The 24,880-nt window shown below is 39.8% G+C and overlaps 1 pseudogene; it reads left to right on the top strand.

Annotated features, from left to right (window-relative positions):
* The first annotated feature begins 514 nt into the window (after nucleotides 1-514).
* Nucleotides 515-18,960, top strand: LOC149847297 (photosystem II 22 kDa protein 1, chloroplastic-like; annotated as a pseudogene).
* The last annotated feature ends 5,920 nt before the right edge of the window (nucleotides 18,961-24,880 follow it).

Raw genomic sequence — 24,880 nt, 5'->3', positions numbered from 1 at the left:
TCGGACCCCTGAACACACGGCCCCGTGTTCAGGGGTAACATACAACCTGCTCGGCTTCGGCATGCACAAGGAGGTGAATCTACTTTCTTGACACGTGTGTGGTTACTATTACATATCATCAATTTTAGGTGATAACAAATATCTACCGATCTCTTTTACATTGGGCATTGCTTCCCATTTGATTAAAAGTAGATCAGGTGGTCGAAAGTGAAGTTAAAGGACTAGTGGTTCATGAGCAATGTCTTCATATGAAATGTTCAATGTGCCAACCCACCAAAGAGTAAAGATGAGAAAATTTCCCATGTAGTGAAAGGAACGGGGGACTCACTTTATCACCTCAAAAGAAGAGGGAGACGACGTACGTGGTCACAATAGAACCCATCACTATGATACACCCTATCTTCTCACTAAGACCTCACTCTACATCTACATGCTTCCCTACTACAATAAAATGACGTCACTTAAAGGAAAGTGTTTAATTAGCAAGGGTAAGACAACAACCTAAGACGACTCCATGGCTGCTCAATCCATGCTAGTGTCAAGCAGGGCTGCCGGCCAAGTTCTCGACTTGAAACAGGAGCTAGTCTAATTACTCCAATTCTGCCAAATCCGTCTGCGTCTGCCGACATTTTCCAAGCTTGTCCTTCCTAGTCTCTCATCCACACTAAGCTCCACCAGATGCTCCCCGGCCCAAACCATTGCCTTATTCAAGTATAAGGCTAAAGCTGCCCCTGTGAAGGTCTGGTTTATTTGCATTGCCATGGTGGTTTTGTATGTTGTGCATTATTGGGGAGACAATACTCAAAGCAAATTATGTTACATTTTTTGTTTTGGTATCGAAATCAGGTGGAGAAGGTGAAGCTCAGGATCGAGGACGGCATCTTTGGGACCTCAAGCGGGATAGGATTCACGAAGCAGAACGAACTCTTCGTTGGTCGTGTTGCCATGATTGGATTCGCCGTGAGTTACGCTACTCGAGAATAGTTATATACAATATTATATTCCATCACCACCACACATCTCACTTGACGGAGTTGCAGATAGCCCTCCCCCCCCACTCTCACATACTTCATGGTTCCCAAGTGAGATGTTCAGCGAGGATTGAAGAGAGGGTGGTGTATGTTCGCCCCCGATGATTCACTGAATCCCACGTCTGTGTTCGGGGGATCGAATGAGCGCCACGTATTTATGCACATGGAGCTCGTATTCTCGTGTATGTTGACATAACTTTGCATCGGACTCTGGTGTTGTTGCAAAGACTTAATCACCCTTACTTGCTTTTCTTGCCCTGAAATGACGGTTCGAGGAAATGACAAAAATATCCTCCGTTCAAAAGTTGTGAAATGACGGGTCGATAAAAGGACAAAAAAGTCCTCCATCCAGAAAGTTTGATGTTAACCATTTAAAGTGGAGACGTTCCCTATTCATTAAACTCCTGCGCCATCTGTTGTAACAGTTGCTCCCATTATCAACCAAAACTTTGCCTTCGTCTCCAATCGAGCTTTCTGCTTTGTTTTTTATCCTGTTGTACAACACACTGTCGCCTTCTTGTGCCTGTCTTGCGTTACAAAACATTCCAGTGTCTTCTCTTCATTTTTGTTGTCGTTAGGCATCATGGTAGAAAGCAATGATTCACAAACATTCCTTTCAGTGCCATTAAGGCAGCGTGAGTAGCTTTTCATCTCATCATGCTATCGATGAATAAGGCATGTCGTCTTGTGTGCCATTAAGGCATTGTTTGGTTATTGCAGGTAGATCTTGTTCTTACGAAGGTTGGAAACTTATCGATATTTGTAAGACGCTGGGACCTATTGACAAGAATGCTTGTTTGCAGATGCTAGGAAGAGCCTCTACCCCATCAGGTATCCTACATTCATTCATCGTATGCATTGTATCTCAAATCGCTGTATTAGTAACAGACTCCCATTTTTGTGAGATACATTTTTGTTAGTTAATATCGATTTGTTTGCTATTATGCTCAAGTTCTTCCTTATCGATTTGTAATTTATTGTGCGATATATTTATCGACCTTTTAGATAGTATGGTTTTGTATCGTCGAGTTGTAAGTTATTATGCTGAACTGCCGTATTGATTTTCAATATCTTCCAAATCGCTATACATACATATCATTTTGTAACATATTATATTTCATGTAATATGTATTTGTAAGATATTTGTACACAGACTTTGAAAACGTGTGGATGCAGAAACATATCGTTACACGCATGGCGGTGCGATTTTCGCATGCATATCGCTGCTCTCTCAGCGACTTCTATTGAACTCGCTTTAGAGCCTCGTGGATATTATGAGAGCGTTATCGTCAACACACATGTACGACATGTGTATTTTATTGGCATGGTAAGCGACAAGTCGATTCTCAGTATAAGCAAACATCAAACCACACTTGCTTTGATACTTTCATACATTAAATCATTGCTTTGACTTGCTTAACCCTAGTGGTATCCGTTGTTATATGCATCCTGATTAAATCGTAGTAAACCTATGCCGCTTGCTAATGCAAATTGATATATTGCTTACAAAACATTCCACTGTCTTCTTTTATTTGTCGTTGTTGTTAGGCATTATCAAAGAAAGCAATGATGCACAAACATTCCAACCAGTGCCATTAAGGCAACGTGAGTAGCTTTTCATCTCATCATGCTATCGATGAAGAAGGCATGTCGTCTTGTGTGCCATTAAGCATTGTTTGGTCATTGCAGGTAGATATTGTTCTTACGAAGGTTGGAAACTTATCGATATTTGTAAGACGCTGGGACCTATTGACAAGAATGCTTGTTTGCATATGCTAGGAAGGGCCTCTACCCCATCAGGTATCCTACATTCATTCATCGTATGCATTGTATCTCAAACCACTGTATTAGTAACAAACTCATGTTTTGTTAATTAATATCGATTTGTTTGCTATTTTGCTGCAAACACAAATTGATATATTGCTTAAAACATTGTTGAGCTTATCATCAGGTTGTAATAAAGACGATGTAGCTGAATCAATCGAAAGATCTGGAGAATTGAATATCTATACTTATGACGCAACTAAAGAATTGAACATCTGCACTAACGATGCACATGAAAAGAAGGGTGCAGGCATTAGACCCACTCTTGACTTGAATGTTCCAGTGGAAGAAATGTAATTCAATGATGAGGTAGACTACCATGACAGTGCACATAATAAAAGTGTAAGCCCCGGGAATGTACACAGAAGTACACTTGACTTGAATGTTCCAGGAGAAGAAATGCAATTCAATAATGAGGTAGATTTTGATGTCAGTACACTTAATAAAATCGTAGGAACTGGGAATGTACATGGAATTACACGTGACTATGTTCCTGTAGAAGAAATGCAGTTTAATAACGAGGAAGATGCATATAAATTTTACAATGATTATGCCTTAAAAGTTGGCTTCAGTGTGAGAAGGTTTTCTTGGTCAAAAAATGCACAGGGTGTCTTGGTTAGAAAGACATATGTCTGTTCCAAGCAAGGTTGGAAGAAATCAATGAGAAATCCAACAAGGAGCATGCCAGAATCAAGATGTGGATGTCAGGCAAGATTGGTTTTGAGAAGACATCCGAATGAGAAATTTGTCGTGCGTACTTTAATCAGTGATCATAATCATGATTTATCTGCATCATTTATGACTGCTATGCTAAGGTCACATCGTAAAGTAACTGTAGCGCATGCTGCAATGGCTGAAATAGCCGATAGCGCCGGCATTGCACCAAGGAAGACATACAATTTGTTTACCCGCATAGATGGTGGTCGCAAAAATATGTCATTCACACCTTTGGATCTAAGAAACCACTTGAGAAGGAAGAGGACAGATAACATGAAGAACGGAGAAATATGTTGTTTGGTTCGTTACTTACAGAATAAATCAAGCAATGAACATGGTTTCTTTAGTGCAATGCAAGTGGACGAAGATGAATATGCTGTGAATATGTTTTGGGCATATTCAAAGTCTAGAGTAGATTATGAATGCTTCAATGATGTGCTTGTGTTTGATACTACAGTAAAGATTAATACTGAACAATGGCCATTTGCGCAGTTTGTGGGAGTGAACCATCACGCACAGAGTTGTATATTAGGCGGTGCTTTTGTGTATGACCAGACCAAGAAAAGCTTTGAGTGGTTGTTTAGAGTATTTACACAGGCAATGAACGAGAATCATCCTGAAACTGTACTTACAGATGGTGATCACGCAATTGTGGCTGCAGTGCTTCATGTGTGGCCAGATGCACGCCATCGCCTATGTTTGTGGCATATCTTTCAAAATGCAGCAAAGAACATAGGACACATATTTAATCAGAATACAGGGTTTGACAAAAAGTTTACAAGCTGTGTACTTCATAGCGTAGACGAGGTCACTTTTAAGTCAGATTGGGACAAAATGATTAAGACATACGACCTTACTGACTGTCTGTGGTTACAAAATTTATATGCAGAAAAAGAGAAGTGGGCATTGACATATGGAAGACAATACTTTTTTGCAGGTATGATAAGCACACAAAGAGCCGAATCTATGCATGCCACCCTGAAGAAAACCCTGTATTCATGTTTAACAATGTTTCACTTCATGGAACAATATGAATTATTTGTAGATGGTCTAAGACAGAATGAGCTTGAACAAGACGTGAAATGCTTCAATACATGACCTCAAACTTTTGGCATGAAAATATTGATGCGACCTGCAGCTCTGTATACACTAACTGTATTTGAATGGATCAAGAAAGAGGTGTTGCATGTCATGAATTGCAAAATAGAAAGACTCGTGCAAACCGAGAATATGCACAAATACCATATTTTTTGTCAGGGCAAAAAGCATCAGGAAAGGCAAGAAGCACATGTCACGTACAATGTTGACAACAGAAGGGTAGAATGTTCGTGCAAAATGTATGAATTCAAAGGCATTCTATGTTGTCATGCATTAAAGGCACTCAATCAAGAGAATATACAAGAAATACCTGAGTCTTACGTAATGCGAAGATGGACGAGACACGCGAAGATTGAAATGCTCGTTATGGACAATGTGAGTAAATCTGGTGTTGATGAGAAGTGCCACATAGCCTCCCATTACCAACAACTGTGTAGGTCATTCATGCATGTTGCTGATTTGGCATCGAGAAGTGAAGAAGGCTATGCATGTGTGAGAAAACATGGAGTTAATTCACATTAAGTCCGTTGCAGCGAATGAATACCAGCCGAAGATAATGGGATCGAAAAGCGTAGGTAAAAATCATGTTTCGCTTGACACTCCCGAGAAGTTACGCCGAAGCGTAAACATTATCTTCAACAAGTCAGTAGTGAACGTTGTTGATTATGATGGACATATTCATGAAGCGAAGGGTATAAAAAAAAAACATGCCTCTGATCGCAGTCGTCGAAGGGCAAAGGGTGCAGTAGAATTGGTTGGCAAGAACAAGACTAAGAAACAACCTACCTATAATAAAAAACAACAAAGCCCTTCGAATTAACAGGTATGTAAAACATTATATTGCTTCCCATTGCGTGAAGCTTGTCAAATAGCTAACTCGCGTAATGTCCATCATGCAGCAATACCATGCAGAAGTACCACCAAACGTTCAGACCTACATTCCTCCCGACCAGATTTCCGGCAACGATCGCTACAGTTTTACAAGTCTTTTGGTATGTAATTAATGTTGCGAGGAGGTATGCATTTCTTGTGAAACTTAATTCAGTGTCTAATATTTTCTCTTTCATGACAGGCTCTGATGCATTCGACAGATAGGTATGAGACACAGGAATCTTGTGTGGGCTATTAATTTAGTTGTCATGCCTCTTTGCATGCCCCGATCTCCACAATGCCGAATTTGTTTTTGAGTTTATAGTCATTTGTCACTGACGACTTGCGGTCCGTGGTTGGATTTGCTTAAATCGATAGATAGCGATTTTTTGCTTCTGCAGGAAGTCGATTGATGACATCACTGTATGGCGATTTGTGGTTATCGTTGATTAGCGATATGTGGCATCACAGCGTAGTGATTTGAGTGTATTGTTCGAATGTCAATCAAAGCGGGTTGACAAAGGTTGTTCAAGTAAGCTTTTTTCGGGCAATGAGCAAGGTTGCGCTTCATTTTTTGATCTAAGTATGCTATCACCTGCGCGGTTGAAAGCCTACTTAGATCATAAAATGAAGCGCAACCTTGCTCAATGCCCCAAAAAAGGTTACTTGAACAACCTTTGTCATTCCGCTTAGATCGACAGTCGAACAATACCCTCAAATCACTATGTTGCGATGCCACAGATCGCTATTCAACGATAACCACAAATCGCCATACAATGATGTCATCAATCGACTTCCTGCAGAAGCAAAAAATCGCTATCTATCGATTTCAGCAAATCGAACCACAGACCGCAAGTCGTCAGTGACAAATGACTATAAACTCAAAAACAAATCCGGCATTGTGGAGATCGGGGCATGCAAAGAGGCATGACAACTAAATTAATAGCCCACATGAGATTCCTGTGACACCTCCAATTGCCTTTTGAAATCATTATTGTTACCCTGTGAAAAGTTGTATCCATATATTATAAATAAAAGGCTACTTAATGTGTCTTTTCTCTTCCTCACTTCATTTCTTAAGAGGTAAGTCAACCTCTTCATCTGGTACAGGGGAAACTTTGTTCGCTTTAACAGTGGAAGTGCAAGTGTGAGTGGTACTCCACAATTTCTCACAATCGCTGTGTAGTTCAACCCGTGGGGTTTTTTTTAGATCCGTGGGGTTATTATCAACAAACGTTCATTATCACATTATACTAGTATCGTTTAACATCGCAAATCGGCGTTGACTAACACCCTTTACAAAGGCCAAGTATTGCTGCACAAATCGCTTTCCCGCGATAACCACAACTCGCTATGCAGCGAATATGTAGTCGAATTATGCAGTTACAACAGATAACAATAAATGTTTGATTTGTCGTACAATATTCATTGATCATGTTGGTTGAGCAGTACATCTATTAGGTCATAAATAGTCGCACAAGTACTGGAAGCTGTGTTTGTCTTCTACTTCGTGAACCAGCAACAATCAAACTGACGGTTCCTTCATAAACCTGGAGATCCGTCCTCCAACATACAAAATTATGGTCGGTGACGCAGACGAAGACAACTACACGACCAACAATGGCGAATCATGGGTATATTGTCTACACATCGTCTACATGTTCAGCGAAATTCGTCTCTTTTATGCCATTTTTTGCGATTTGTTTTTTGTGTACTGTATAATGTAATTTCAATATCGTTCGTTGCAATGTCCGCATTCATTTCAGTCGAACATCCACCGATGAAGTTGGGCGAAAACTTAGTCAATCACTCCTGGAGGACATCAACCGAATGCACAGTGAATTTGCACAATATAACATGATCAGTAATTTTGTTAGTATGAAACTAGTAGCAGTTGTCTATATACGTAAGCCATGTGTACGTGCGTTAACAACAACATATTTGCTGCAAACAGACTATATCCGATTTCGTCAGTTATATTAAAAGCAACGCACCAAGCCAGACTGTAAGCGTCGTCAGCCCGTATTTCATGGTATATCGGTTTTATTTTATGTTGCTTTTCGTTATTGATTTAGTCTAATTGATTCGTATGTTATCGTTGGTGTTAGCAATGTTTTGGTTTGCAGACTATCGTACGTTGTTTGCCATACTCCAGTGGATTTCAAGACGGCATACCTTATTGGGTTAACGGTAATCACTGCAGAGACCTTTTGTCAAGTGAAAAGGTAAGCAAACAAACCTAGAGTGCAATATTACAGCATAACAGTGCTAACAACATTTTTTCGATCTATTTGCAGATATTGATTCCTACACTCTGGCAATCTGAAAAGCATTGGGTCTTATACGTGATGGATTTACACGAAAAACAACTATGGTGTTACAATTCGTTGGAAGTTGACTGTGGTTTACGGCTAGACATTTCCCATCTCGTAAGTTTCAATATCTATGTGAGGAACAAGTCGTGTACTGGGGTCATGAATTTACTGTCGGTCTCATTATTCTCAGATCGGTTTCCTCAAAGCCATTTTGGGAGTCGATGCTAGTGAGTGGATCTATCGCACGGCATACCATGCTCCTTTACAAGATAATGGCATTGATTGCGGGGTATTTGTAATGAAGTACATTAAAGCAATATACAATGGTGCAGAACCCTGTTTCGACGCTGTATGCCATTTCTTCGCCTCTGTTATTGGGGATTAAGTGCATGTCTATTGCTTTTACTTTACAATCTGTTTTTGCAGGTTGATATACCCGGATTCCGCGAAGAACTCTGCAAAAAATTGATGTTCTTTCTAATTGCGGAGGAGAAACTGACGGAGGCCTCGCGAGCATCTAAAAGGCTTGTAATTGATAAAAGATGTGCGCTCAACCCGCGTGATTGACAGTCGCTGAGTGAAACTGCGATGTATTTTAATGAACAAAGACTTCTAATGTTCGAAATGATAATATTCAACATCGCTATGAAATGTTGTATGCTTAAACATCGCTTTATTGCTGGCATATGAAAAAAGTGGTGAATAAGAGTCATTAATGTAGCTTTCGTATTTTACGAATAGTACAAAACGATACGCTTAGTGGTCTACTGTCAACTACACTGCTACCACCATGAAAACTTGTGAAAGAATTTGAAAATTTCTTGAATTTTAAATGACGTTTCATTCAATTATGATCTTGCAGACATATGAAAAAAGTATAAATGGATACGACAACTGCGTCGAAGCCGCCTATATGCAGGAATTATCGATTTGTCGGTTCCTTATTCGTGAAGCAAAGTGGAACTGTGTGTTGTGTCATTCAAATATTAATGAAACATCCTATCACCCTCCGTCAATTTTCAAGTATATACGTCTGTTTCATTAAACCAAAAACAAATCTTCAATAAAAATGCACTCTGCATTAATGACAAAAATTGAACAATGTCATGCCAGAGGGCTATTCTCAATAGTAATCAATGTGATTGGACCAAATTTTTCGATCTCAAATAAATCCACAAGTACGTCCACACGCGTCCCAAGAAATTGCCTTAGGTGTACATCGGTGTACATTATCGTAGGTTCAGCAATACAACGATTTTTTAGAACAAACCTTTCTTATTGATAAGTTCACGGAATGCGATTTTTAGAAAGATCTTTCGCCGTACAGTATTTTTCATTACTGAAGAACAACTTTTAACAGCATTGGTTATGCGTATACAACAATGGTGGAGCTCCTGCTGGCCATCCTCAGCGCGACTGCACCGACTGGGTTGCTGTCGAGGAGGAGGGCGAGAACGGTGATGGCGGAGCTCGTTAGGTTATACATTCAGAGCAATCGATAGGTTTCACTTTACATATTTTGTCTGTCGTTCTTTTTAAACTCAATCAATTGTTCGCATATTTCGTAGCGTATTTCCGGCATATGATCCTGCAACAAAACATGTAATGTGAAACCAATATATGACAGAAATAAACAATAACATCAGATACAAAGCTCATACAGCGTGGAAACAAGGTTCTTCTCCATTGTATATTGCTTCAATATGCTTTATTACGAATATGCCATAATCGACCCCATTACTTTGTAAAGGAGCATCGTCAGCACAGAGCAACATCCACTCGGCAATGTCGACACCAAGCCCGTTAAGGAATCCCGCATGTGATAAAGGGATAATATATTACAGTCTGGTTCACCTCGAATAGCTACGATTCACCTATGGGCACAAGCTTACCAAATGCATAGCGTCGCGTTCTACGCCACTGTGGCAGTCCAATGAGTTGTAGCACCATAGTTGTTTTTCCAGAAAATTTATCTCGTATAAGACCCAATGGTCGGGATTTTGCTAGAGTGTAGGAAGTAAAATCTGCGAATTGATAAAATAATTTTTCATTCCAGAGACATATCGTGATGGGAATGTTACGACTAAACCTTGGAGAAGAGGTTTGTTCACTTACCTTTCCAAATTTCGAAATGTCTAGGCACTCATCATCGCTGTTCCAACAAGGTAGTGCATCTGTGAATCCAACAAGGACGTACATCTGTTGCACGAAATAGTAAGATTTAACCACCAAGAAACATGAGTACGTCATAAAAGCAAACAAAACAACAGCGGACCAGACATACCATGAAATAAGGGTTGATGATGCGTACTGTATTGCTCTTTGGGTTGCTCTGGATGTAATTGACAAAATCACACATTGTCTGGTTGCACAAATTTACGAACTTCAAAACATACAAACCAGAACGACCTAGAAATTGATAGTGGTTAAATACTTACAAAATTACTGATAGTGTTCCCAACTGCAAATTCATGTTGCATCTGCTCGATGTCATCTACGAACTCGTCAGGGCGTTGCCGCCCACCCTTGCCTGTGGATGTTGAACTGAGTGCACCTGGAGCGTGGTATTCAGGATTCGACATTGAAATGATTGTCTACAGTAAACAACACTAGTCCAAATACGACATGAAAAGGCAAATGTTGACTAAACCGCTCAGGCGTTTCAAAAAATATATGTCTTAAGCGCTAATGCTGGTATTGTGGATGTGGTTGTTTTCTTCTTAGGCGTCGTGCCTGGCCGTTTTGCTCCCATCGTCCTCTCCGTTGGTGCCATGCCTGGTCGTTTCGCTCCCATCGTCCTCTCTGTTTGCTCCGTGCCTGGTCGTTTTTCTCCCGTAGTCCACTCCTTTGGAGTCGTGCCTGGTCGTTTTGCTTCCATCGTCCTCTCCGTTGCCGCCGTGCCTGGTCGTTTTGCTCTCATCGTCTTCTCCGTTGCCGCCGTGCCTGGTCGTTTTGCTCCAATCGTCCTCTTTGTTGCCCCCGTGCCCGGTCGTAGTGCTCTCATCGTCTTTGGCGCCGTGCCGGGTCGTATTGCTCCTGTAGTCCTCTTCTTGGACACCATAGTTGGTCGTACTGCTCCAATTGTCCCCTTCTTCGGCGCCATGCCTGGACGGAGATATCGATGACACCTTTACAACGCAGATACGGAAACGCCGTCCTCAGTCAAATACAAAGGTAAAGTCCTTTAACGTGCCGCCCTTTTTCGAAAACAACCCGCTAATTAAATGATTGTGTTTTAAATAAATAAAAATACGTCTTTTCGCATGCCACCCTTTTTCAATAACCGCCGCCAAATTAAATGATTACGTTCGAAGTATTTAAAAATACGTCTTTCCACAAGCCGCCCTTTGCGTTTTAAATAATTAAAAATACGTCGTCTCACATGCCGAACTTTTTCGAAAACACCCCGCAAATTAAATTATTCACTTTTAAATAATTAAAAACTCGTCGTTTGTCGGTCGCATTATAACAATCTTTCAGTGGGAGATTGACACGACCCGAACAAACCCGTTTTCCAGGTATGAATAATCTTTCACGATTATTCTATTGATTATCGTATATGGATACATCGATATATTCATGCAACATACTTTCCTCAAGTGTTTTTTAACAACAAATTCTTTTCTTATCGCTATTGATTGTTATCATTTACGCCGTCAGAACTCGTTAAATTATTGTTCACGGTTTACATCGTCAATCCTTTTTGCGATATTCTTTTGAGGCGGAGACAAATACAGCGATTGCTAAACAGAAATGCTATATCTTAGCGATGCCAGAGAAGTTAGGCAATGCCACGATTTCTGAACAAACATTTATTTTTTATTAAAGTTTATTTATTACCGAGATCCACAGACGAAAAGATGTAATAATAAAGAATTAAACAATAAAAGAATGTCACGTTACTACAACTCATTATACAATTACAACAAAAACCTAGCGTGATAAAAATGAAAATCTAGGATTTATTCCGAGGCACTTGACGAATCAGATGAAATATCATAAACTTGTCTCTCACTTTTTATTTGTGGACTGTCTATCCTGCATGGCATCTTCGTTGTGAGACCTTTATTAAGAAAACTGGTCATCATCTCTACCACTGAGTTCAATTGAATCCCCATAGTGCTTACTTCTGCCCTTAATTTCTTATTCTCCCTCTCCATAACTTCGAACCTTGCGGCAGAGACAATGTTCTCTTTTAGAGCAATTGTTCGCTCTTCCTCGCGCTTTGTTACTCAGGGACTAGTCGTAGTAACCAGAGAGAGACAACGTTTTGGTTGTAGAGACTGGGTTGCAACATGAGAAGGGGCAGTTGGGAGGCATGGGTTCACAATTTTTTTAATCTTCCGATTTCGCCGCATTGGTTCCCAATACCTTTCGAAATAGAAGGGATCAAATTGTCGTCCTTCATGATCATACGATACAGCAGGAAAACCACCTGAGTTCCAATTTAATAATTCGTCCCTGTAGCGATCGCGCCAATTCACGTTCCTGCCTCCACCACTATTCATCTTCCTTCTCACTTCCAAAGGCTTATTTGGGATAGACTGCCCCAAGCTAGATTGTAGGAGAACTCGACTACCTTTCTGCAACTCGGCTTCAAAATTGCAGAATAGCCACAAATCGCGATCAGACAATCTAGCAGCCTCCGCAACAACGTCTTCATCATCGTCCTCCCCATCTCCATAAGGTCTCCATAAAACCTGTACATTGGTAATTCTTTTTAATAACGAATGACAAATATATTAAAATTTATTTACGCATGATATGGCAACAACGATATGTACTACGGAAGACAATCCTGTAGCGATGGATACTTAAGAATGCTGAACATTACAACGATTTATAATACTCAATGGTAAATGCTGATACGATTGTAAACAATTTTAAAACGTTTACCTTGTTTAGTTGCAGCCCATCTAAAATGGACTTAGCATTATAAACTACGACGTTTATTCTAGCCCAACGATCGATCTTTGGAAACCCACAAATCGGAGGGCCACAACGTGGACGCAATGGGATAATATGTTCCAACGCCCATGCCTAACAAAAACAATATTATTAGTAACACCACAACCTGCAATGAGATTTGTCTACAATTACTAAGTATGTAATCAACAAATACCTGAACAAATGGCCAAAATCCACCAACAGTTTTCGTACCATTACTCGCACGGCGGAGTTGACTGTACAAGTGTGCGAGCATAGCGGCACCCTATGCATAGTCGTCGACTTCGTCTAAGTCTGCCAGGTACTGCAGCCACATGAAACTTATTTTCGAACCAGAACAATCGGAAAATAATGTAAGACCAAAAAAATATAGAAGGAAGCCGCGCAACTCTTGGTCAGCTATTTCAGATGCACAAGTAGCGGAGTGACCTTCCCATTTATTACGAAAAAATGAGATTTTCATTGATGTGGAATTCATTCCACCAGAAATACATTGACTTCATTCGTCCATCGACATTTCTAACAGGGTCGTGCATTTCTCCCTTACGTTATAGTTTGAATGTCGTAACAGGACAGCACTGCCATCGCACTTAAGGCCAGTGATCATCGCCACATCTTCTAGAGTCATGGTGATCTCAAAAGAATCAAATTGGAATGTGTTCGTCTTATCATTCCATTTATTTACCAGGTGGGTCATGGTATTCCAGCAAGTTTCAAAATATTGCTGGTCCAAAAGGTCACTGAAGTGCATATTTCGTAATCGGTCCTTCTGATATGCACTCAGCTGACCATACCACGACAGAACTACAGGCCATTGACACCGACCTCTGAGCTTTTCACCTGGTGCTCTACTTCTTCTGTGAACTCCCTGTAACAAAATAACTTATTATTCGTACCAATTGTAAATTAGTTCCATTTGTACTTATAAATACTATTCTACTAACCGCTATAAATAATATTGGTTGCAGACAGACTATCACATTAATCGCTATACATATTAATACCTAACACAGTAATCGCTATACTAAAATCGCTAAACATGTTATTAAATCTTCACAGACAGAACAAATATATTTACCTTGGTCGCTATTTTCTCCTGTTCTCCATCCAACCTGGGACTTTCTGGTAGGTCCACTACCTCCAATTGCCTTTCAATCTCCATCTTTACCGGCTCCACCATCGCATGCCTTTCTCTAACCTTCCTTTTCTCGCCCTCCTTCTCCATCCTTTCTCTATCCTTCCTTTTTTCATCCTCCTCTTTCCTTTCTCTTCCTTCTTCTTCTGCTTCCTTTCTCTCTCCCTATTCTCCTCCTTCTCCTTCCTTTCTCTCTCCCTTTTCTCCTCCTCCTTCCTCTGCTTCCTTTCTCTCTCCCTATTATTCTCCTTCTTCTTCTGCTTCCTTTCTCTCTCCCTTTTCTCCTTCTCCTTCTGCTTCCTTTCCCTCTCCCTTTTCTCCTTCTGTATCCTTTCTCTCTCTTTTTTCGCCTCCTCCTCCTTCCTTTCTCTCTGCTTTTTCTCCTCATCCTTCTGCTTCATTTTTCTCTCCCTTTTCGCCTCTTCCTCCTGCTTCTTCCTTTCCCTTTTCTGCACTTCTTCCTTTTGCTTCTTCCTTTCCCTTTCCTTTTCTTCTTCCTCCTTCTCCTTCCGCCGCCTTTATTTCTCTTCCAGTACTTGTTTTATTCTTTCCTGCAATTCTTCCACCTGCTTCTTCCTTTGTCTTTCCTTTTCTTCCTCCTCCTCCTTCTCCTTCCGTTGCCTTTCCTTCTTTTCCTCATTCTACTTCTCCTGCCTTTGCATTTCTTTAGCTTCCTCAAACTCCTCCCTCATTCTCCTTTCCTTTTCTTCCTCCTCTTTATTCATTTGCCTTCGCCTCTCCTCCGCCTCCTTCAGTAGCCTTGCCTTGTTTCGCATTGCACTACGCTCCAAGTCTCTCCTCTTACATTGCGGCGCAGTGTCCTCCACTAAATAGCTAACATACCTTTCAAACTCCTCCACATTCTTCTTCCGCTTTTCCATCACCTGTGTGTTAATCCTCCGCCTTCTATCTATATTCTCATCAATATTTCTTGCCTTTGCCTTCAATTCGTCATCCTTGTTCTGCATCTTTCATAATTCAGAGTTCTTCCTTTGGTCCGCAGTCTCGATATCTGATGGATAATCTTCCGCATAATATGATTCCAAGGCTTTTTCCCTGTCTTCATCGTTCTCAATCTTAAGTATATTTTGGTATCTTTCAAAAACCTTAGATAGATGGGACTGGCGGATCACTTCTCTAATAGACAACCCATAGAACGACGGGGTATCTCTAATCTGATGAGGCGCAAACATTGCTAACCTGCACAACACATTACACGATCATCATGATAAGAAATCGTCGGAATATTTGGGTTTATAAGAAACAAATCCTTGTATAAGAAGCAATCTTCAGATTAAAGAAAGAAACCTTACACGAAACTCACCGAAACGATGGGAATTTGGATATTCCAACTATAGAGTAAGCAGTGGTAACAACTAATACGCAACAGAAGGTGGTTATTATGTTGCGACTGCGCGTAAGACAGAAACCAATGCTCTGGAACAAAGGGAAAGGATGCTCCGACGACCTCCAGATGAAAGCAAAGAATCTCCGGTAGAGTGCTTAGAGCGAGAATGGATTGTTTTGAACTATTTGAATCCTACAACATAACGCTTGCTACATACGCAAACTCGTCGGAACGTTTTGGCGCGATAACGATGGAGGGCAGTTTTGTCCTTTTCACGAATCGACGATTGAGTTTTCTAGAAGGAGGGCATTTATGTCCGTTCGAGGAAGAGGAAGCGAATGGCGGTAAAGGGTACTTAAGTCTTTGCTGCGGCACCAAATTACGATGCAATATGATGCGGACATACATCGGGATACATGCCGGTCTGGATCTTATATGTGGCTCTATTTGGAACCCCCGAACATGAGATCTCAGTACCGGCCCTGTTCGGGGGGGGAACATATAACCTGCTTTGAGGATTGAATATAGCTGATGATTGGTTATATACAATATGGTCGTCACGGCCACATTGGACCAGAGATCCTCGGGATCTCTCCCTTGTTAGATCTTTGACATAAGATATGACGTTTGAATCAACTCCGATCTTGGCTTGGGGTCTTCACCACATCATTGTCTCCTAAGCTACCTCAGATCCTCAGGTCAGTGATTAGAGGAATTCAAACGAGCAAGAATCTGGTGCCATCAGTGTGGCTCTGCACCATAGTGACAAATATCTCGAGATTTTCATAAATCTCGCAATAGTATTGCGAGAAATTGCCTGAAAGTTTAAAACGACAATTTCTCGCAAGATTTTCAAAATATCATGAGATTTATGAAAAAACATAAATACTGTGATTTAAACACGATATTTACATTTTAAACAGTTATTTATCATAAAAAAACATGTATTTTTATTTTAAATAATTTTTATGATTTTTTTTATAAAAATAATTTTTATATTTTTTAATTTATTTTTTATTGCCAAGATTTTATACTTTTTTAATTTCTTGCGAGTTTTTTTAAAAACTAGATTTTGCAGAAAAGAATGTTTGTCACTGTGCTCTGCACCTGCCTGCCCTCCATCTTTGGCCGACAGTCTGTGAGGCCCAAAAGCAGATGGAGGGCAGCCAGGTGCGGTGCAGAGGCCCACTCAAAGTGTATCATGTGATGGCACCTGATCCTGGCTCAATTCAAATTGCCCCTTATACAGTTGGGGAGAATGCTTTGGATCTCTAAATCTGTATTGAATCTAGTGTAGAGCACACAAAATCAAGCAAATGCTGAAATCTCAGATCCCCTTAAAATAGGGGATCTAAGATTGTGATCTGAGACTTACATTTTAGCCAAGATACCAGTACTTTTGTGCCGAAAGAGAGCCTTTTTTTTTTTAAATGTCAAGTTGGGGTTAGGCAGACCCCCACCAGTTATTATTTAACATACCATTGGGTTTTGAACCTGCAACGTCCCACCACAAAGAGATAAGCACTGACAGCTCCTACCAACCTCGCGGATCCGTCGAAAGAGAGTTCAAAGAGCATCTAGGTGACACTAGAAAAGGATCTCTAGGATCTCTCTAGTAGTTAGAACACGTGAATTCCAAGGTCCAAAGTTCTGTGTAAAACTTGAAATGTTTCCAGAAATCCAAAGGTTACAAAATTTTTGGTATTTCTGCTTCTATCATGAATAGAAGTCTAAAATTCATAAAAGGCTAGTAAGTTGGACATATTAGGTTCTTTATTTTGTTGTTTCTGTACATAATAAAATTGGTAGACAAGGGTTTCACTCATCTGGTAGGGCCAACTTGTGAATGTCACTAAGTTCGAAACCCGCAGGTCGCATCTCTTGTCGCAAGGTCAAAGCTGAGTGTACTCTTCAATGGGAGGGTCCTCAACGGTTTTACCAACTAGAGGCCAATCAATATACGGTCAATGATTGGGGGGTTCCCTTCGACTATAAAAAGAAACATAGAATTATCTATTAGTGGAGTAAAGTTGGCAAGTTGAGTGGAAATTCTTGTTTGTCACAGCGTGTCATATTGTGCAAAAGCTCAATTTCCTGGTTCTTTTGTCGAATCAGGAAATCAAATTTTACATAATTTTAGAGAGAAAGAGAGAGATATAGAGAGTTTTTCTTTTTGGGATAATGGAGAGAAACCACCACTTTGGTTTAAACGTGGATGTCCCGTTATGGGCCAAGAGGTGCCACATTGACTATGGCTAGGGATGGCAATGGACCAAGGAAAAACGGGGCCCCACCCCGTTTGGACCGAGGATGGAGGATATGAAACAGGGATGGAGGCGTGGATGGAGGTTAAAATCAAAACCCCTGTAAGGATGAAATTATGTTTTTTCCCGCCCCGCCCCATCCCCATCTCCAATCTCTGCCTTGCTCCTCCCCACCCTATCTTCGATCCTTCTTTAAGGATGGTTGTGGATCGAGGGGAAATGGGGCCCTGCTTCGCCTGGCCCCGTTTTGACCGAGGATGGGGGTTAAAATCAAAACCTGTGCGGAAAAGGAGGTGGGGATGGAGGGCAGAATTTTGAGACGGAGCGGGGGGTGAAGACCTTGTCCCCCACCCCAGTCCAATGCCATCCCTAACTGTGGCCTGGTTTAGATGTTTGCTGTGTAAAACTGTAAGAGTACTCCCTGCCTACCAGAGATCGTTTCTCATCAGTGGTTGACAGATTTTAAAGAAATCAACCAAATGATGCATAAAACAGGGGCATGTTTGGCTTCTTAGGTAATTAGTTTCATTGTATGCTTAATGGCTAGTTATGACACTAAATGAAATAATTGCAGGCATCTCTACTAGGAGAAGGAATAACAGGCAAAGGAATACTATCTTAATTAAACTTGGAAACTGGAATTCCCATATATGAAGCACAGCCCCTTCTCCTCTTCTTCATCCTTTTCACTCTCTTGGGCGCGATCGGTGCATTGGGTGATAGAGGCCGCTTCGTCGTCGACGACCCTCCTACCGGCCTCGAGAAGGCGATCATCGCCCCAGGCAAAGGCTTCAGAGGAGCTCTGGGCCTTAAAGAGGGAGGTATTTACAATCCTCTTATTTTGCTTATTGAAAAAATGGTGCTTTTAGTTAATGAACATATCCTGCCTACACAGGATCCAATGATCTCTTAACTCATCTCCTGTGTGTTCTGGGCCAATCACACGACAGTATTTTGAGTGGCCCCCACATTTTGTTGCTATAAGACATGTGAATCCGGCCTTGTGATTGGCCCTTAGGCCCCTTACCATTTACCACATAGGAAATGAGTTAAGAGATCATAGGATCCTAGCTCATATGGTGCTTGCTGATTTCATCAATGTGCTTATAATTGAGGGTTGACTAGTTTTGTTTGCTCTTCTAAAGGACCCCTGTTTGGGTTCACCAAGGCAAATGAGCTCTTTGTTGGAAGGTTGGCTCAACTTGGGATTGATTTCTCCATCATTGGGGAGATCATAACAGGAAAGGGGGGCCTAGCTCAGTTGAACATTGAGACTGGTGTGCCGATCAACGAGATCGAGCCGCTAGTCCTCTTCAATGTAGTTTTCTTCTTTACAACATTGAATCCTGGGACTGGTAGCTTTGTTACTGATGAAGAGAGACTGAAAACATGTAATGTTGTTCATGAATGAATTGTCTGAACTGTTATACTTGATGTTTGTTACAATTTTTGGAGGGCTGGAATTGCAGGAAGCAGTTGTTGCCCATAATGTATGAATTTCTCCAATAGAAACTCTTGCTACTTTGTCCAAAAGTCACATGAGAGACAGAGAGAGGGTGTTGATCCACATTTAACCTGTAATGGTCATAGGTTGATCCATAGTAGGAACTAAAAAGTGAAATCCTGATGCTCTAATTAAACAACTGAAACTGAAAAACTAGCTAACACTTTCATGATCTTCACTCAAAGTAGATATTAATGAAGCTGTCAATCTTTACCCAAAAGAGAGCAACCATAGCAATAAAACTGATGCAGTCTTAAAAATCAATGGTCAGAATCGAATCAAATTGGCCAGAATAGGATTTTTTCAATCAGCTAAATCAGTTTTTTTTTCTTTTTGGTTTTTCTAATAAATTATAATATTTATTGACTATTTGATTGTTTTCTCATTGCATCCATATTTTAAAATTTGATTGGATAGCATAAGGCCGATTTGATTTTTTTTAGTCAAGCTGGGGTTAGGCATACCCTAGCAGTTCATTGAATTAAGTTAAAGATTTACAGTCACCCATTCATAAGTGGGTGCCTGTTAGGGGGATGATCTTTCCATATCTTGTGATGATTTATAGGTACACAGCGATTTGCAAGTACCGCAATTTACCGACACAGCGATTTACAGGCACTATGAGTTACAGGCATCACGATTTATTGGCACTACGAGTTACAGGCATCACGATTTGTAACTATCACGATTTGGAGACACATCGATTTACATGGTTCGGTCTTTAAGACCTACGTCCACGATAGGCAACCACTACAACTCTCTTTATTTTCTTCCAATAAAGTCATATGATCACATCCCGATTTTTATAGCAAAGCTAATTAACCGAAAGAGAATTTTTAAGAGAAGAAAGAGGAAACTCAATCTTATCTCAACAGGAAGAGAGATTTAGGAAACTTAACAAACAATGGTTGCCAACTTTTCTTATCTTCATCACTCCCCCTTAAGTGAGGTGCAAATATCATGACATCCCCACTTGTTTAATATGTCCTTGAGTTGAGCCTGTGTGACTCCTTTTGTTAGCCCATCTACAGCTTGATCAATACTCTTTGTGTAAGGTATACAAATCTCTTCACATTGAACTTTTTCCCTGACAAAGTGACAGTCAATTTCGATATGCTTAGTTCTTTCATGAAAGACAAGATTGGTTGTAATGTTAATAGTCACTTGGTTATCACAATACACTGGTATAGGTGAGCTTGTATTGAACTCAAGCTCAAATAGAAGATTCTTGACCCAAATGAGTTCACTGGTAGTGGTGGCCATAGCCCTGTATTCTGCCTCAGCACTGGATCTAGAAACCACACTTTGTTCCTTGCTCTTCCATGATACTAAATTATCTCTGACATATACACAATAGCCTGTAGTAGATCTACGATTCAAGCTACCTGCCCAATCAGCATCTAAGAAGCCTTTTATGTCTATATTGTCATTATTTTTATACCATAATCCTTGTTCAGACACCTTTTTCAAATACTTGAGGATTTGATCAACAACCTTCATATGACTTTAGCAAGGAGCTCGCATATGTTGACTCACCTGACTAACGACATATGTGATGTCTGAATGAGTAACAGTCAGATATATCAACTTTTCAACAATTTGCTGATACTGAGTGATGTTTGTAACTAGTTCATCTTGATCTTTCATTGAATTACATCCGGTTTCTATAAGAGTATTAACAAGTTTACTTAAGTTTTTTTTGTTTCCTTAAGTAAATCGAGAGTATATTTTCTTTGAGACAGAAATATCTCCTTTTTTGAATGAGCCACCTCTATGGCCAAAAAATATTTCAGCCTACCCAAATCTTTAATTTCAAATAGTTTTTGAAGAAGTTCTTTGGCAGCAGTAATTTTTGAACATTATTTCCGGTGATGATGATATCATCAATATAGATCAACATGATAACCATCGAGTCATTTTCTCTTTTGAAAAATATAGAGTTGTTTGCAGATTTTTTAACAAACTCATACTTTTCAATGGCATTGCTCAATTTAAGATGCCAAGCTCTTGGAGATTGCTTCAATCCATATATGGATTTGCGAAGCTTGCAGGCGAAAGAAGGATCTTTTTCTTGAGGATGACCTGGCGACAAGCTCATATAGACTTCTTGAAGGTCGCCTTGCAAGAAGGCGTTCTTCACATCAAGTTGATACAACGATCAATTTAAATTGCAAGCAATGGATAAAATAATATGTACACTATTCATTTTTACAACTGGGTTAAACATTTCTTTGTAATCGATCCCTTGGGTTTGAGTGTATCCTTTTGCAACAAGTCTTGCCTTGTGTCTTTTGATAGATCCATCACTTTTAAATTTATTTTTGAAAATCCATCGACACCTTATAATCTTTTTCTTTTTCGGAAGGGAAACAATCTCCCATGTTTTATCTTTATGCAGCGTGTCAAGTTCCTCTTTCATCACCTTAACCCAAACCGGCTCATTTTTTTGCTTCTTCGTATGATGTCGGTTCATGACTGGCATCAATAGAGCTGAGAAATGCCACGAAAGCCTTTGGCAAATGCCCATAGCTAATTTGTTTTTTAATAGGATGTTTAGTGGCTGTATAGGTAATAAAATCTTTCAAGTGATCAAAAGGTCTAGACTCGCTGAGATCTTTTTACATCTGGATGGTGGACCACCTGTTCATTGGAAGTCTAACCCATATTATTTGGGGGCAGATCATCCGTTCTTTGGGGCTCACTAATGGATCTAGTAACTTTGGTTATCAACATATCATCATAGGTGTCAATACTGGGGAGAACCACCTCTCCCTCACAACATTCTTCGTTAGGGACATATTTAAAGAAAGGTGTATCTTCATCAAAGTTGACATCACGCGAGATGCACAAGTGTTTTTCTTCCTGATTATAACACCTATATCCCTTTTTCGTCATAGAATATCCCAAGAATAAACATTTTTGAGCTCGGTGATTGAGTTTGTCTTGGTCACCTTTAGGGATTAACATATACACGATGCAACCAAAAACTCGCAAATGCTCAACACTTAGTTTTTTTTTCCTTTCAGCAGTTCCCATGGGAATCTTCCTTGAAGATTTATCGACGAAAGGCAATTTATAATATATCATGTTGTCATGATAGCGTCACTCCAAAATATTTTTGGCATATGAGTTTGGAAAAGTAAGGATCTAGTTACCTCGAGAAGATGCCTATTTTTTCGCTCAGCGACTCCATTTTGTTGTGGAGTTTTGACACAGGTAAACTGATGATCCAAGCCATTTTGGTCTTCAAATTCTTCAAAACTCTTGTTTTTTAATTCTGTCTCATTGTCATTTCTCAAAACCTTAATCCGGGTATCAAACTGTGTGTAAACCATATTATGAAAATTCTTAAATCTTTTGAAAACTTCATCCTTAGATTTGAGCAAGTATATCCATGTCATTTTTGAGTGATCATCAATGAATGTTAAATAATACTTAAAACCAGTATGTGATGTCGTGGGTGCAGGACTCCAGACATTTGAATGAACAAGATCAAACAATTTACTAGCAACATTGTCAGATATTGAGAATGGAGGTCGAGTCATCTTTGGATATCGACAAACATTACATATATGAGTGTCAAAAGCAACATCAGGAACCAAGGCTGAAAGAAACTGGTAGGAAGGATGTCCCGACCTGAGATGCCATCTCTGACCATTATTTATGCTTCGACTGGAGATCATAGTCGAGTCTTCTTTATTTATCACATAGAGGCCTTGCTCAAGACGCCCCTCACCAATCTTCTTGTGCGTCAGGCGATCCTGAAAAATAACATTGAATGGAGAAAATACAACATTGCAATTTAGTTCCTGTGTCAGTTTAGAGATAGATAATAAATTTGAAGAAATCTCTGGCATGTGAAGGACTAAAATCTTGTTGTCAAACAAATATGTTTCTCCTCTTCCCCCGACTTGGATGGAGGATTCATTGGCTATGGTTACAAAACCTTTCTCATAGACTGGCCGCATATTTTCGATATTTGTTGCAGATTGAACCATATGATTTGAAGCCCCTCAGTCTATAACCCAAATATTCGGTTTTTGTTTTGAGGAGGAAGAACACATACTTGTCTCAATAGACGTGATAGTCGATGCAGCAACAGTAGGGACATCCTTCTTGCTTCCCTTGATGTTGATAAAAAAATCTCTTAAAGAGTCTAGAGAGAACAAATTATCATTGTTAGCAAGATAGGCCGTTTTAGTTCTAGTAGTATCTTTCCTTTCATTCCTATAGTTGTTAGGTTTATCATGAAGAAACCAGTACTTATCTCTATGATACCTTTTTTTTTTTGCAATGATAGCAAACAAGACGTTTTCTTTTGTGTTTATTTGATTGATCTTCATTTTTTGTATTTTGAGGTGTGAAGTACATATTATAGGCAACTCTCTCACCCGATTCTTTGGTGAATGACTTGGTATTATTCATTATTACTTTTCTATGACTTTCTTCTCTCAAGATGATAGAGCAAACATTACTAAGAGATGACAATTTCTACCCTAAGAGAATTTAACTTCGAATAGTTTCATAGTATGATCCAAGCCCGGCTAAAAACTGAGAATTTTTTCCTTGTTCTTTAAGTTTTGAATAGTACAAACATTTAAAGAAGAGACGGCCATAGAGTCCAATTCATCCCACATACTCCTGAGTTTTTCAAGATACTCACTCACAAATGAGTTATTTTTCTTGTGTTCGTGTAGGGTCTGGGTGAGTTGATACATGCGAGCTATGTTATTTTGCTCACTGTACAACTCCTTAGCCGTAGTCCAAATTTCTTCAGCGGTATAGAGGAACAAAAAACTCTCAACAATTTTAGGCTCCATAGAATTAAGAAGCCAATACATAACCAAGTCATTGATTGATTGCCATTCATCGATTTGTGTTTCATCTTTATCTGGTTTGAGAGTTTTTTCATTGATGAAGCTTAACTTGAATTTACCGTTCAAGAATAGAGTCACCGATTTGGCCCAAGAAATATAGTTGGAACCATTGAGTAAGATAGAGGTGATCTTGAGAGAAGAAGATACCTGCTCCTGAATGACAATCTTTTATGATGTGTAGGCCATGACGAAGCAGACAACGCACTGTGGCGATTAGCATGAAGCGAACAATAGGATCACAACTCCAGCTCTGATACCATGACGATTTATAGGTATACAGCAATTTGCGGGTACCACAATTTACAAGCACAGTGATTTATAGGCACTATAAGTTACATACATCACAATTTACTGACACGCCAATTTGTAAATATCATGATTTATATACACATCAATTTACGTGATTCGGTCTTTAAGACCTATGTCCACGATATTCAACCACTACAACTCTCTTTATTTTTCTTCCAATAAAATCATATGAGGTACATTCTGATTTTTATAGCAAAGCTAATTAACCGAAAGATGATTTTTAGGAGAAGAAAGAGGAAACTCAATCTTCTCCCAACAGGAAGAGAGATTTAGGAAACTTAACAAACAATGGTTGACGACTTCCCTTATCTTCATCATCTTGTTAATTCCCCCCTTGTTAATCTAGCAAGATTCTTAACAAAAAAAGCTGCTTTATAATGTTCAAAGCTAAATTTAACTCTCTTATAGCTATACAAAATTTTCATGAGAGGGAAGGGGATGCCGACCCCTTCCTTCCAAAACGGGGTCCACAACTTTTTTCAGAGCCATTGATGCTCTAGATGAAGGGTATACAAATAATTTCAAAACATTGTGTTTGCGAGGCTGTTCATCTTGTGAATGAAGGGGGCGTTTAAATCACAGACAATGGAGAACGAAAGAACCTGTCCTGTCTGATCTCGTTTGTGGATATGATAGAACGC

This window comes from Nuphar pumila, chromosome 2 (genome assembly GCF_984573655.1).
Source record: "Nuphar pumila chromosome 2, dmNupPumi1.hap1.1, whole genome shotgun sequence".
NCBI classification, from domain to species: domain Eukaryota; kingdom Viridiplantae; phylum Streptophyta; class Magnoliopsida; order Nymphaeales; family Nymphaeaceae; genus Nuphar; species Nuphar pumila.
This window is presented reverse-complemented; position numbering and strand designations above follow the sequence as displayed.